Here is an 11,053-nt window from a genome sequence, read left to right as displayed (position 1 = left end):
ATTCTTAATCAGAAAAGTGCTTGCACATCAATGTTTATTGCGGCACTATTCACAATTGCTAAGACATGAAACCAACCCAAATGCCCATGAACAGATAAATAAATGGATTAAAAACTGTGGCACACATACTCTATGGAATAGTATTCAGCCATTAAAAAAATACCCTGGCTTTTGACAGAAAGTGGAAGAATATGGAAGATTCCCCGGTGTGATTTGAAAGCCACTGGATCTGGGACCCAAACTGCTGTTGGCCGTGTGGGAGTCTAGTGATGTAACCTCTACACCATCTGCTGGTCCCCTGTATTACAGACTTTAAAAAACAAAAGCATAAAGATAATTATAAATCCATTTTAATGGGTATACGAGTGTAAGGAAGGATATTTAGAAGAAAAATAGAGAGGCAAAGCATTAATGGGACAAAGAAATGTGGTATTATCTGTTGAAGATACTTTTATAGTTTTATCAACTGGTCTAAGGAGAAATGTTCACACATTGAAATATTCAGCTTGTAAAGCAAATAATGTGATTGAATGTAAAAGAGAAAATGAAATAAAAAATGTTAAAAAATAAAGGAACTATCTTGAAGTATTCAATATGATGCTATTAGCTATAATCACCCTACTGTGTCCTAGAGCATCCAGATATACTTGTCTTATCAAACTGTAACTGGATACCTAGTGACTGTAATCCTTTCTCCTCCAATTTTCCATCCATCGGGATCCTTATATACCAGGGCCACAATTCCAACAGTAATTAACCTGTGGGGCCTGGCTTCCCTTCATAGCACTTACCTGCTGAGCTGTAGGGCTATCACCCTCCTTCTGTTTAAACCTTGCTATTTCCAATGACCTGTCTTCAAGTTCACAAATTCTTTCTTCTACTTGATCAAGTCTGATATTGATGCTATAAATTGCATTTTGTTCTGTCATTAAATTCTTCAGCTGAAAGATTTTTAAAAGTTTATTTATGTATTTCTTTTAAGAGATTGAAAAAGGCAAACTTCCAACAAAGTTCTTCATACTGTGATCTCCTAGTGCATGCACATAGAAGTGCACAAAATAAGACAAATTGACTTCTGAAGAATGATAACAGAATCTTAATAACTTGGGTGATGAGAAATTTTCATTTTATAAGCAAAGATGATGCTAATATGCAATATTCTGAACCAACACCAGTAAACTACTAACTGTCTCAGGACATCCTGGAGTATCTTGTGAAGCGCTGTTTTTGGTCAGTGAGGAGTGCCTTGATAAAATAGTAATTTTTAGGTTCACACATAAGTGTGAGAATAGGAAGCATGTGCATCAGAATTATCTTGTCCTCCCTGCAAAGAATAATGACAGTTATCTCTGCGATCTATGAATACACTATTACTTTTGGTTTTCTATTTTCCTATGTAGACTCTGTTCTGGTGGTTTCCACTTGGTCTTGTCTACCATATTCGCTTTCCCTCCATAGGTCAAGAAAGCTGTGTGAAGATCCTAAAACTAGTTGAGGACATCTATTCAAGTTATGGTTTCAGTGGTTTCAGACCTAGCCATGGTGCCGGTGCAGATAGTAGAGACACTACTGTGTAATGCTGGAGACTGTGGGAAGTCTGCCCAATACAGTGGCACACACACATGTGCACCTGTGATCCTGGCTGACTGTAGGACTTGGGGAAAGATTGTCACATAAAGATACTGGTGAGGGTCAGCTATCTCTCTCTGTATTTCTCTGTCTCTAACAAGCAATAGATAAACTTTTATAAAAATTTTAAGTCAAATCAGATTGAGGGAATAACCACAAGATGAGAACCCTCTAAAATAACATCATCTATGTACTCTTAGATACTATAAATAAAATCATTAGTGCCTTTAAATTCAATCTGATTAGAGAATCAATTTCAGAAACCTTAGGATCAATGTAATAAATGAATACTTAAAGAGTCTGGTCTATTAGATTCCACTATTCTTCCTCAAAATATGTATTAGAATTCTCCATAGAGAATAGAATCCACAGGATGTGTGTGTGCATGTATACATGTATATGTGTATTTATACACATAGAATGCAATATTTTCAGTCTATGTGTATGTATATGTATATGTGTATATATGCATGTATATGTATATTTATAGGTATATATAAGGCATATGTATACATAGATAAATATATAGATAGATACAGAAAAAGAGAGATAAATTATATGATTCTGAGTGATATCAAACCACAATCTCCAGGGCAAGTTGAAAGATTGGAGATTTTGGGAAGAGTTAGTGTTGTAGTTGCAAATCCAGAGAAATCCTAGACTGAATTTTTTATTCTTGGGGGCCTTCAGTCTTTTTATTGTAAGGTCTTCAATGGATTGGATAAGCCTATCCCAGAGTAGGAGGTAATATGCTTTACCTAAAATTTGTTGACTTAAATGTTAACCACCTCATAAAAGTACATAGGTACACATAGATTATTGACTAAGCATCTCCATTACATATTTTACTCCATTTATTCCAAGTTTACTCCACATTTTAAGACCCATTAACATGGATGTTAATGTCGGTGTCTTTACAGAAGTAGAGCAGATAATGATGACTTACCTGATGTCTTAATTAACAGAAAAAACTAAGAAAATTCTGTCATGTGAAAAAATATGTTTAAATTTTATTCAAAACTTAGGGTAACTATGAAATAGTGGGCAATAGGAGTACTATCACTAAGTGGTTGCATTAATAATAGCACTTGCTCCTGTTAGACTTTGTCAAATGACAGAAGACAGAAAAGATAATTATTCTTCCATTCTATTTCTAAAGAAATCTTCATCTCTTATATTCTCTTTATCTCGACTTAACGAGCTCAGAATCAACTCGCTTTGAATTTGACCAAGACAAGATATGATCTAGTTCATATTCTGGGTGACCCCTTTCTTTTAAAATTCAGATAATTTTCTGACCCTGTCTGTGTTCCAGGTCTGAGAAAATATACCTCCTTATAAAGAAACCTGAGTTCAAAGGGATAGTGAATTTCTGGAGACATCAGAAGGATGATGGTGCTCTGGCAATAGATCAGGTTTTAAGAAAGCCACTGTGAGTCTTTTGTTAATATCTACATGTGCCGGAAATTTCAGAAGAAACGACTTGCTACTAGCAGCCTGTCCACATGCCAGAGCCATCAGTCCTCAGTGCTCTCCAGGTAAGTAGAAGAGGATAAGGAGGTTATGATGGCAGTTTATTTTAGAAAAAGTTGATAGAATGTGGGATTAACATATCGCTTTACTCATTTTTTTGTCCATGTTTTCTCTGTAATTTCTTTTATTTCTTATAATTTTTCTTAAAAAAGAATAAGGGGCTAGATTAATGTAACTTGAAGTTAAAATATTTTCCTTAAAAAATAGGTAATATCTTGCATTTTTGGTTCTGTTATAATGAGTGATGTAAGCCTGCTTGTACATGTTTTCAGAATTCTAGTTGATTGGATCCCAATTAATCCTAGACTTTATAGTTTATCAAAAGTGAAAAAGGGCAATTTGGGACAACATTGGTGGAAATATCTCAGGTGTTTGAATAATGAAGAACGTAGGAGAAAGACAGGAGATTGAAAAAGTTAGTATCAGATACACTTGCTCCAGAACTCTCTGTCATGGCAATGGATGCTCAACCTTCTTTATATCCCTTTGCCTCTGATAGAGATCATCTATTATTATACCAGTTTTTTCTTTTCCAGTTATTCAGTAGAAATGAGACAAACCCTGATGTGATAATGGTTAGGGTGTTTTAAAACATAAGGTGTCAGGACCAGCAAGTGGCATGGCAGATAAGGAACTGGACTCCCACATGGCCAATATAGTTTGAATCTCAAACCCAGTGGCCTGAGAAATCATGTTAGGTGCATGTGCATTCATGCACAAAATCTCAAGAGGAGAATGGAGTAGAATGGACGTGGCATGGCCAACCCTTCTTGGGGATGATTTCTCACTTTCAACTCATTCTCTATTGTAGAAACTGAGTTTAAGGAAATTTGAATGCATGTCTTCTCATTAAATTCCTATATACTAACAAAGTTTAAAAAGAAGATGTAAATATTATAAATTTCTTTTCTTTTACTGTATGATATTTTTAACTAAAAAAGATCTGCAGTCTAGTAGAAGAATTTCAGGTCTTATATATGAGAAGATGCAAAACAAAAATAAAAATAAAAACATAAACAAAAAAATTATTTGCCTCTGGAACTTTCCTCTTCTTTATTTCTTTCTCAAAAAGGTTTTCATTATCTTGCGTTTTACCTCTCCCTAATATTCCACAAAGTGTTTCTGCTGTGAAAATACCAGGCTTTTTATAATCTACCCAATATTGAGCATTTGAATTATTTTAGACAACGGTATGGTTCTTACATTATGTCACTTCACAGTGAGGTCAATGAGGTTAAGGTCTGTACTTTACAGATGAGTAAACTTTGTATAGGTACTTAGGTAAGATTTCCTAAGTCATAATTGGGACATCCAGGATTAGCAGCCTGGTCATCTTTCTGAGCTTTGCATCTTAGATCCTAATCACTTGTTGAACACTAGGCAAGTAATTTGATAAGCCATTATCATCAAACAAGTGGGAGTAAGTATATTTATGTCTTCCTGTACACTATTAAGAAATTATTGACTTATTAAGGAAATACATAGTCTTAGTTTATAAAATCTCTTATTCCTCCAGCTCCTATAATTCTGGCAACTTTCATTCCTAACTATTCGAAATGGCATGTATTTCACCATTTCTCCCACCACATACCCCCAAATACCACATATACACATCAAAGAAAAAAACTATTACAATAAAGTTTATTGATTTAATCCACAATTATGATTATTAATTAGGCAAGAAATTGGTGAAAGGGGAACTCTCCTACACTGCTAGTTGGAACATAAATTGGTCCAGGCACTGTGGAGAACAATATAGAGATTTCTCAAAGATCTACAAACAGAACTACCATATGATCCAGCAATCCCACTCCTTTGTATCCACCCAAAGGACAGAAGAATGCATAATCAGAAAGATGCTTGTACATCTATGTTCATTGTGGTATTATTCACAATTGCTAAGACAAGGAAACAACCCAAATGTCCACAAACAGAGGAACAAATTGAAAAAGTATGGTACATATACTCTATGGAATACTACTCAGCCATAAATACTAGACCCTGGCTTTTGACAGAAAGTGGATGAATATGGGAGATTTAATGCTGAATGAAGCAAGCCAAGCTACAAAGGAGAGACATTGTATGTCTCAATATATACCGACTGCCCACACTCTATGTTCGAAACTGAGTAACTAGAGGATATAGAAACATAGAAAATGGTTATAGATACCAGATATAGTGTGGGAAGAGGGTGGAAGAAGGAGGAGAGTCTTAGGAAAGACATTAAGCTTTAAAATAGAAAGGCAAGACATTTATGGGACAAAAAAAAATGGTTATTATTTGTTGAGGATAACATGTATAATATCCCAACTAGACTGCTTAGAAATGTATTCATGTTGGAACATTCACTGTAAAAACTAAGTGGCATATATGGTTGAATGTATAAAATAAATTAAAATTTAAAAAAGTATCTATGAGAGTTGGATTATTACCCAAAGGTGTCAAGTTCCTTTCAAACAAATCTGTGTAAACTGAGTATAAACACAATAAAGAAGATTCCATAACCTATTCATCAAGCTTCCTAACTGGATTCTTTTCCACTTTTTTGTATCATTTTCTTTTCTATGTTCACTGGCAAATATTTATTGTCATCAGATTTAATGAACACAGACTTATTAATTATCATATTATTTACAGTTCATCCCTCTGAATTCCAACTTAAACACTGCTATTGGATATATTTTAAAATTTTTTAAAATATTTTTTCTGTCTTAAAGCACATACACTCACTCGTGAAAGAGAGGAACAAAGACAGAGAGAAGTAAAATGAGACATTGACTTCCCACCCCATAGGAGATGGCCAGACTGCAATCGTTTCCCCTATAGGGATTGTGGGGACACACACACTCATGCCTTACCTGATTTTCAAGCCTCCATTTCCGGAACTTGTTCACATGGTCAGTCATGTGGGAGTCCAGCCCCTTGATGACCATGCCACCTGCTGGCCCCTGTTTTCTTTATATTAGGCTCTGTCTATCCCAAATCATGTCAATTAACTCCCATGAAGCCCAATTTAATGTAAGAAAAGCTTTCAGCAAGCATCAAAATTAATTTCTAAAATAGTTGCTATTAATATCTCCAGTTTACCAGTCAGAAAACTTAGGCATAGAAAAGTATCTTGGTAAAGATCAGCATGGCAGGGACTGGTAGGTGACATGGCAAGTGAGACATTGGATTCCTATAGGCCAACTGCAGTTTGAGTTTTGGACATAGTCTCTTGAAAATCATGCGGGGTGTGAGTGCCTGCATGCCCTAAATCCCAAGAGCAGAATAGAGGAGAGAGTGCATTGTGACATGACCAATAGCTCCTGAGAGGTGATTTCTTACTTTCCCTCTCTCTTTTTCTCTCTGGAGAGCACACAAGCTCTAGGGAAAAAAATAAAAAATGATCAACACAGCTAGTAAGTTAGTAAGTGGTTGTTTTGGGATTCAAAATTTAATAACATAGATGAGAAAGAGTAGTCTTCTTTCTTTTCTTTTTTACTTTTTTTTTTCTTCTTTTGGAGTGATTTTTGCTATAGGGCATGTGCACTCACCAGAAAGTCAGGGAGAGACAGAGAGATAGAAAGTGAGAAATCACCCCACCCAGGGTAATGGCCACACTGTAATTCCTTCTCCACCATTCTCCTCTCAGGATCTTGGGCATGTGCGTACATGGGCTTGGCATGAGTTTTACGCTCCTGGTTCCGGGACTCAAATTGTGGTTGACTACATGGTAGTCCAGTGATGTAACCATTATGCCATTGCCTGGCCCTAAGAGAGAGAGAGCCACTAGTCTTAATCACTACCTTTTATTGCCTCATTTAATAATGCAAGTATATTTCATGCTAATGAAAATAATGCTAGATAGAGTATGATAAATTAAGTTTGGACAATCAGAAATATGGGCATATAGCAAACACTTTTGTTTCAAGGGAAAAGGTATGAAATCAGATGTCCGTTTCTAGAAAGGAATTATGCATTAACTGATCCCTAAAAACTTACTTAGCTATCATAATTTGTTCAGAAAGGAGAAACAAAAAAAAATCAAAGAGGACAACACTGTGACTCTCCATAACTACACCATAGGAAGAGCACTCTAGTAGCACAAAAGATTAGCAAACATACTACTATGAACTGATGACAAAACTATTTTGGTTAGTAGCCAGAGTATTGTAGGTCCTAGAGAATATATAATTGTTATCTTATCTACTTTTAATGACTTATAATACAAAATTTTCCATATTAAAAAAGATCTATAGATATTTTCAAAGATTCAACTAGAATCACATTAATAAAATAGAGAAATAATAAAAGGTAGAACAATTTTGCATAGTAGTAAGTCTTTGGTAGGAGTGTTTGTGAGAATGACATTATTTAGAAGCCTTAAAAAATTCTAGCTAGACAATGTATAATAAAATAGTATCACAAAAATTTGAAAAGGTCTCTGGAAGGCATAACGTTATTATTTATTTGCCTCTTCAATAGACATTTCTTTTCTTAGTACCAACCAAATTGCCAAAGTTAGAGATTTGAGAAAGTCTTTCACTCTAATGGCACAGAATATATAAACAATTTTACTAATTGAACCCTATAAATTTATAGTATTTAAGGAAATTCGAAAAGAGTGAATCAATAATAATACCTGTAATAAAGCTGATAAAACTTAATGACAGACAAGATAATCTTGATAGAGCAAACATGTCAGCAAATAAGATCACATAATAGCAGAGATGTAGTTTTATGTTGCAAATATATTAAAATAAATCACATTAGATATATCTAATGCAAGTTTTTGAAAGACAATAATATGTAATCAATGCTAGTTAATACTTCAAATATTACAAATGAAAGATACAGGGATAAAGGATCCTAAAAAGAGAACATATGTGCTTTTGTTGTTCTTGTTTTGTTTTTGTTTTGTAAGTAGTAGTAGTAGATTGGTTGTTTTAGGATTTGTGAGAAGTAAAAAATTGGAGGAATCGCTCTCTGATTCTCTTTGTTCTAATGCCACATAGATCATTGGGTTCACCATGGGTGGAACAAGGAGGTAGATGTTAGCCACAAAGATGTGAATGTGAGGAGCCACATTGCACCCAAATCTGTGAATAAGAAAGGAGAAAAAGGCTGGAGTGTAGGCCACTAAGATCACACACACGTAGGATCCACAAGTGCCCAAGGTCTTGAGCCAAGCAGCCTTGGATGGAAGGTGGAAGACAGTGTAAAGGATGACAACATAGGAGCATATGATCAATAGGAAATCCAACCCCCCCCCGGTCAGGAAGGCAGCAGTTAGGCTGTATATTCTGAAGATTCTGGTGTTTGCAAAAGCAAGCTTGATCAGAGCCATGAATTCACAGTAAGTGTGAGGAATGATGTTAGTTCTGCAGTAGGGAAGCCATCGAAGCATGAATGGCTGAGGGCTGAAAAGCAGAGCCCCATGGAGAACAATAGCAAGATCTAAAAGAGGAATTACATACTAAGCATTAATGGCACAAAGAGGTGTGGTATTATCTGTTGAAGATATTTCATAGTTTTATCAACAGTACTAGGGAGAAATGTTCACCTGTTGAAATATCCATTTTGTAAGACAAATAATAATGTGATTGAATGTATGGAAGAAAATGAAATGAAAAAAATAAAAGGAAGAAAAAAATAAGTATGGCACATAAACTCCATGGAATACTATTCATCCATAAAAAACAAGAAGACCCTGACATATGATAGAAAGTGGAAAAACATGAAAGATGTAGTGCTGAGTAAAGCAACACAAGTTATGAAACAGAGACATTGTATGTCTCAACTTAACATATACCAACTGTCTACACTCTGTGGTAGGGACTGAAAGACTGGAGGACATAAAAGCATTGAAAATTGTTATGGACACTGGGGAAAAAGTGTAAAGAGAATGAGATGGGGAAGAGAGCAGGAAGGGAAACTTGGAAAAAATGGAGAAGTAGGAAATTTGTGGGATACAGATATGCTTTGCTGACTGTTGATGATGTCATGTGTAGTGTTGTCAAATGGCCTGGTGTGTAGTATATATCATGTTCGGTAAAATCTCTTTAAAATCTAAATTATGTATAGTGATTGAATGTATAAATAGTAATAAATAATAAAAAAGAAACCACATTTTGAATTTTGTTATATATACAAAAAATAATGGAAGACTTTATTTATCAACTTACCTTAGAAAGAAATCTTACATATGAGTATCTGTTACAAACACTGTAGTATAAGGTTGAATATGTAACCTTTCTTACCTAGAAAACTATCAGGATCCTTTGGAGAAGTGTAAACTAGAAAAAGATAAAATATACTGCGAAGTGTTAAGGGTCCTAATAAAGGTTCAAAAGAGCAAAATGTAGCTTAGAGGATGGAAATATTAATTTTTTCTTAGATTTTTATGTGTACAAATATACATATCTAACTGCTGGTTTATAAAACACTATAGAATTTTATATTTTGATTTTTTTTATTCTGACACTTTACTAAATTCATTTATCACTTCTAGGAGTATTTTGTAGATTCCTTAGGTTTTCTATGAAAATAATCATGTTGTTTGCAAGCAGAGATTATTTTTACTTCTCTTTTGTCCCCTAATTTAGTGTCTTTTATTTTACTCTTGTCCAATTGAATTGGCTAAGATTTCCAGTACTATGTTAAAAAGGAGTGGGGAAAATGAACAGCCTTGTTTTGTTCCAGTTTTTAGTGGAAAAGTTTTCCACTTTTCCTTATTCAGTATTATGTTAACTATGGATTTGTCATATGTGGATTTTATTATGTTGAGAAATGTCACTTCTACACCAATTTTACTAAGATTCTTAATCATGAAAGGATGTTGTATTTTATCAAATGCTTTTTCTGCATCAGTTGATATGGCCAAAAGGTTTTTAATCTTTCCTTCTGTTAATATGATATAATACATTTTTTATTTTGCATATGTTGAACAATCCTTGCATCCCTGAGATAAATTTGTCTGGCCTTGGTGTGTAATATTTTAAGTTTGTTATTGGATACAATTTGCTAGTGTCTTATTGAGGACTTCTGTATTCATAAGGCATACTCCTTTATAGTTTTTGTTGTTGTTACGTCATTGTCTGAGTTTGGGAGCAAGGTGTTGGAGGCTTCATAGAATGAGTTTGGGAAGATTCCTTTTTCTGATCTTTAAAAATAGTTTGAGGAGAGTTCGGATTATTCTTTCAAGTGTTGTACAGGACTAGCCAAGTGGTATGATGAGAAAGGCAGCTGCATCCCACATGGTCAAGCGTGTGCTTTGAGTTTCAGTCCTGGCAGCTTGAAAAATGCACCAGATGTATGTTTGTGCCTGCCCTGAATCCCAAAAAGAGACCGGAGGAAAAAGGATTGCAGTATGGCCATGCCTCCTGCGGGGTGATTTTTCACTATTTATCTCTCTCCTTTTATCTCTCTGTCTCTCTTTGGTGAGACCGTATGCCAGTTCTTCTGAGTACATGTCTATTTCTAGGTTAACTTTACACCTAGAGAAGATTCCTGTGGGACATTTTCTACAACCTGCCCAATTTGAAGACTTAAATTCAAATTTTACTATCCATAGTTCCTTTACTCTGTTAAAAGAATTGACTTGAAAATTTCACATCCCCCACTGCACATTTAAGCTCAACCAGCCATCTAAAATGTGTCAGGGCTTCCTCAATTCTGTCCCTATTGAGCTTCTCTTGGGCAGTCTCTGCTTGTGGGAATTCCCTCACCTTCAATTTGTACAATTTTCTTCCCTTAGGCCCACAGGTGTCTGCTTGTAATGGAGCATAAGAGGCTATATCTGTCAGTCCTTCTGGGACACTGTGTAACCATAACTGTAAAATTTCTTTTATCACAAATATATGGACTGGTTACCTTCTAGACCCTTTAGAAAACTGTTACCAGCTGGCAT

General features: G+C 35.0%; 1 pseudogene; it reads right to left on the bottom strand.

Moving 5' to 3' along the window:
* Nucleotides 1-8,090: 8,090 nt before the first annotated feature.
* LOC102498479 (putative olfactory receptor 52P1) lies at nucleotides 8,091-11,053 on the bottom strand (annotated as a pseudogene).

Source organism: Tupaia chinensis, unplaced genomic scaffold (assembly GCF_000334495.1).
Source record: "Tupaia chinensis unplaced genomic scaffold, TupChi_1.0 Scaffold144110_1, whole genome shotgun sequence".
Taxonomy (NCBI): domain Eukaryota; kingdom Metazoa; phylum Chordata; class Mammalia; order Scandentia; family Tupaiidae; genus Tupaia; species Tupaia belangeri.
Note: the sequence above shows the minus strand (reverse complement) of the source record. Positions and strands in the feature narration are given on the sequence as shown.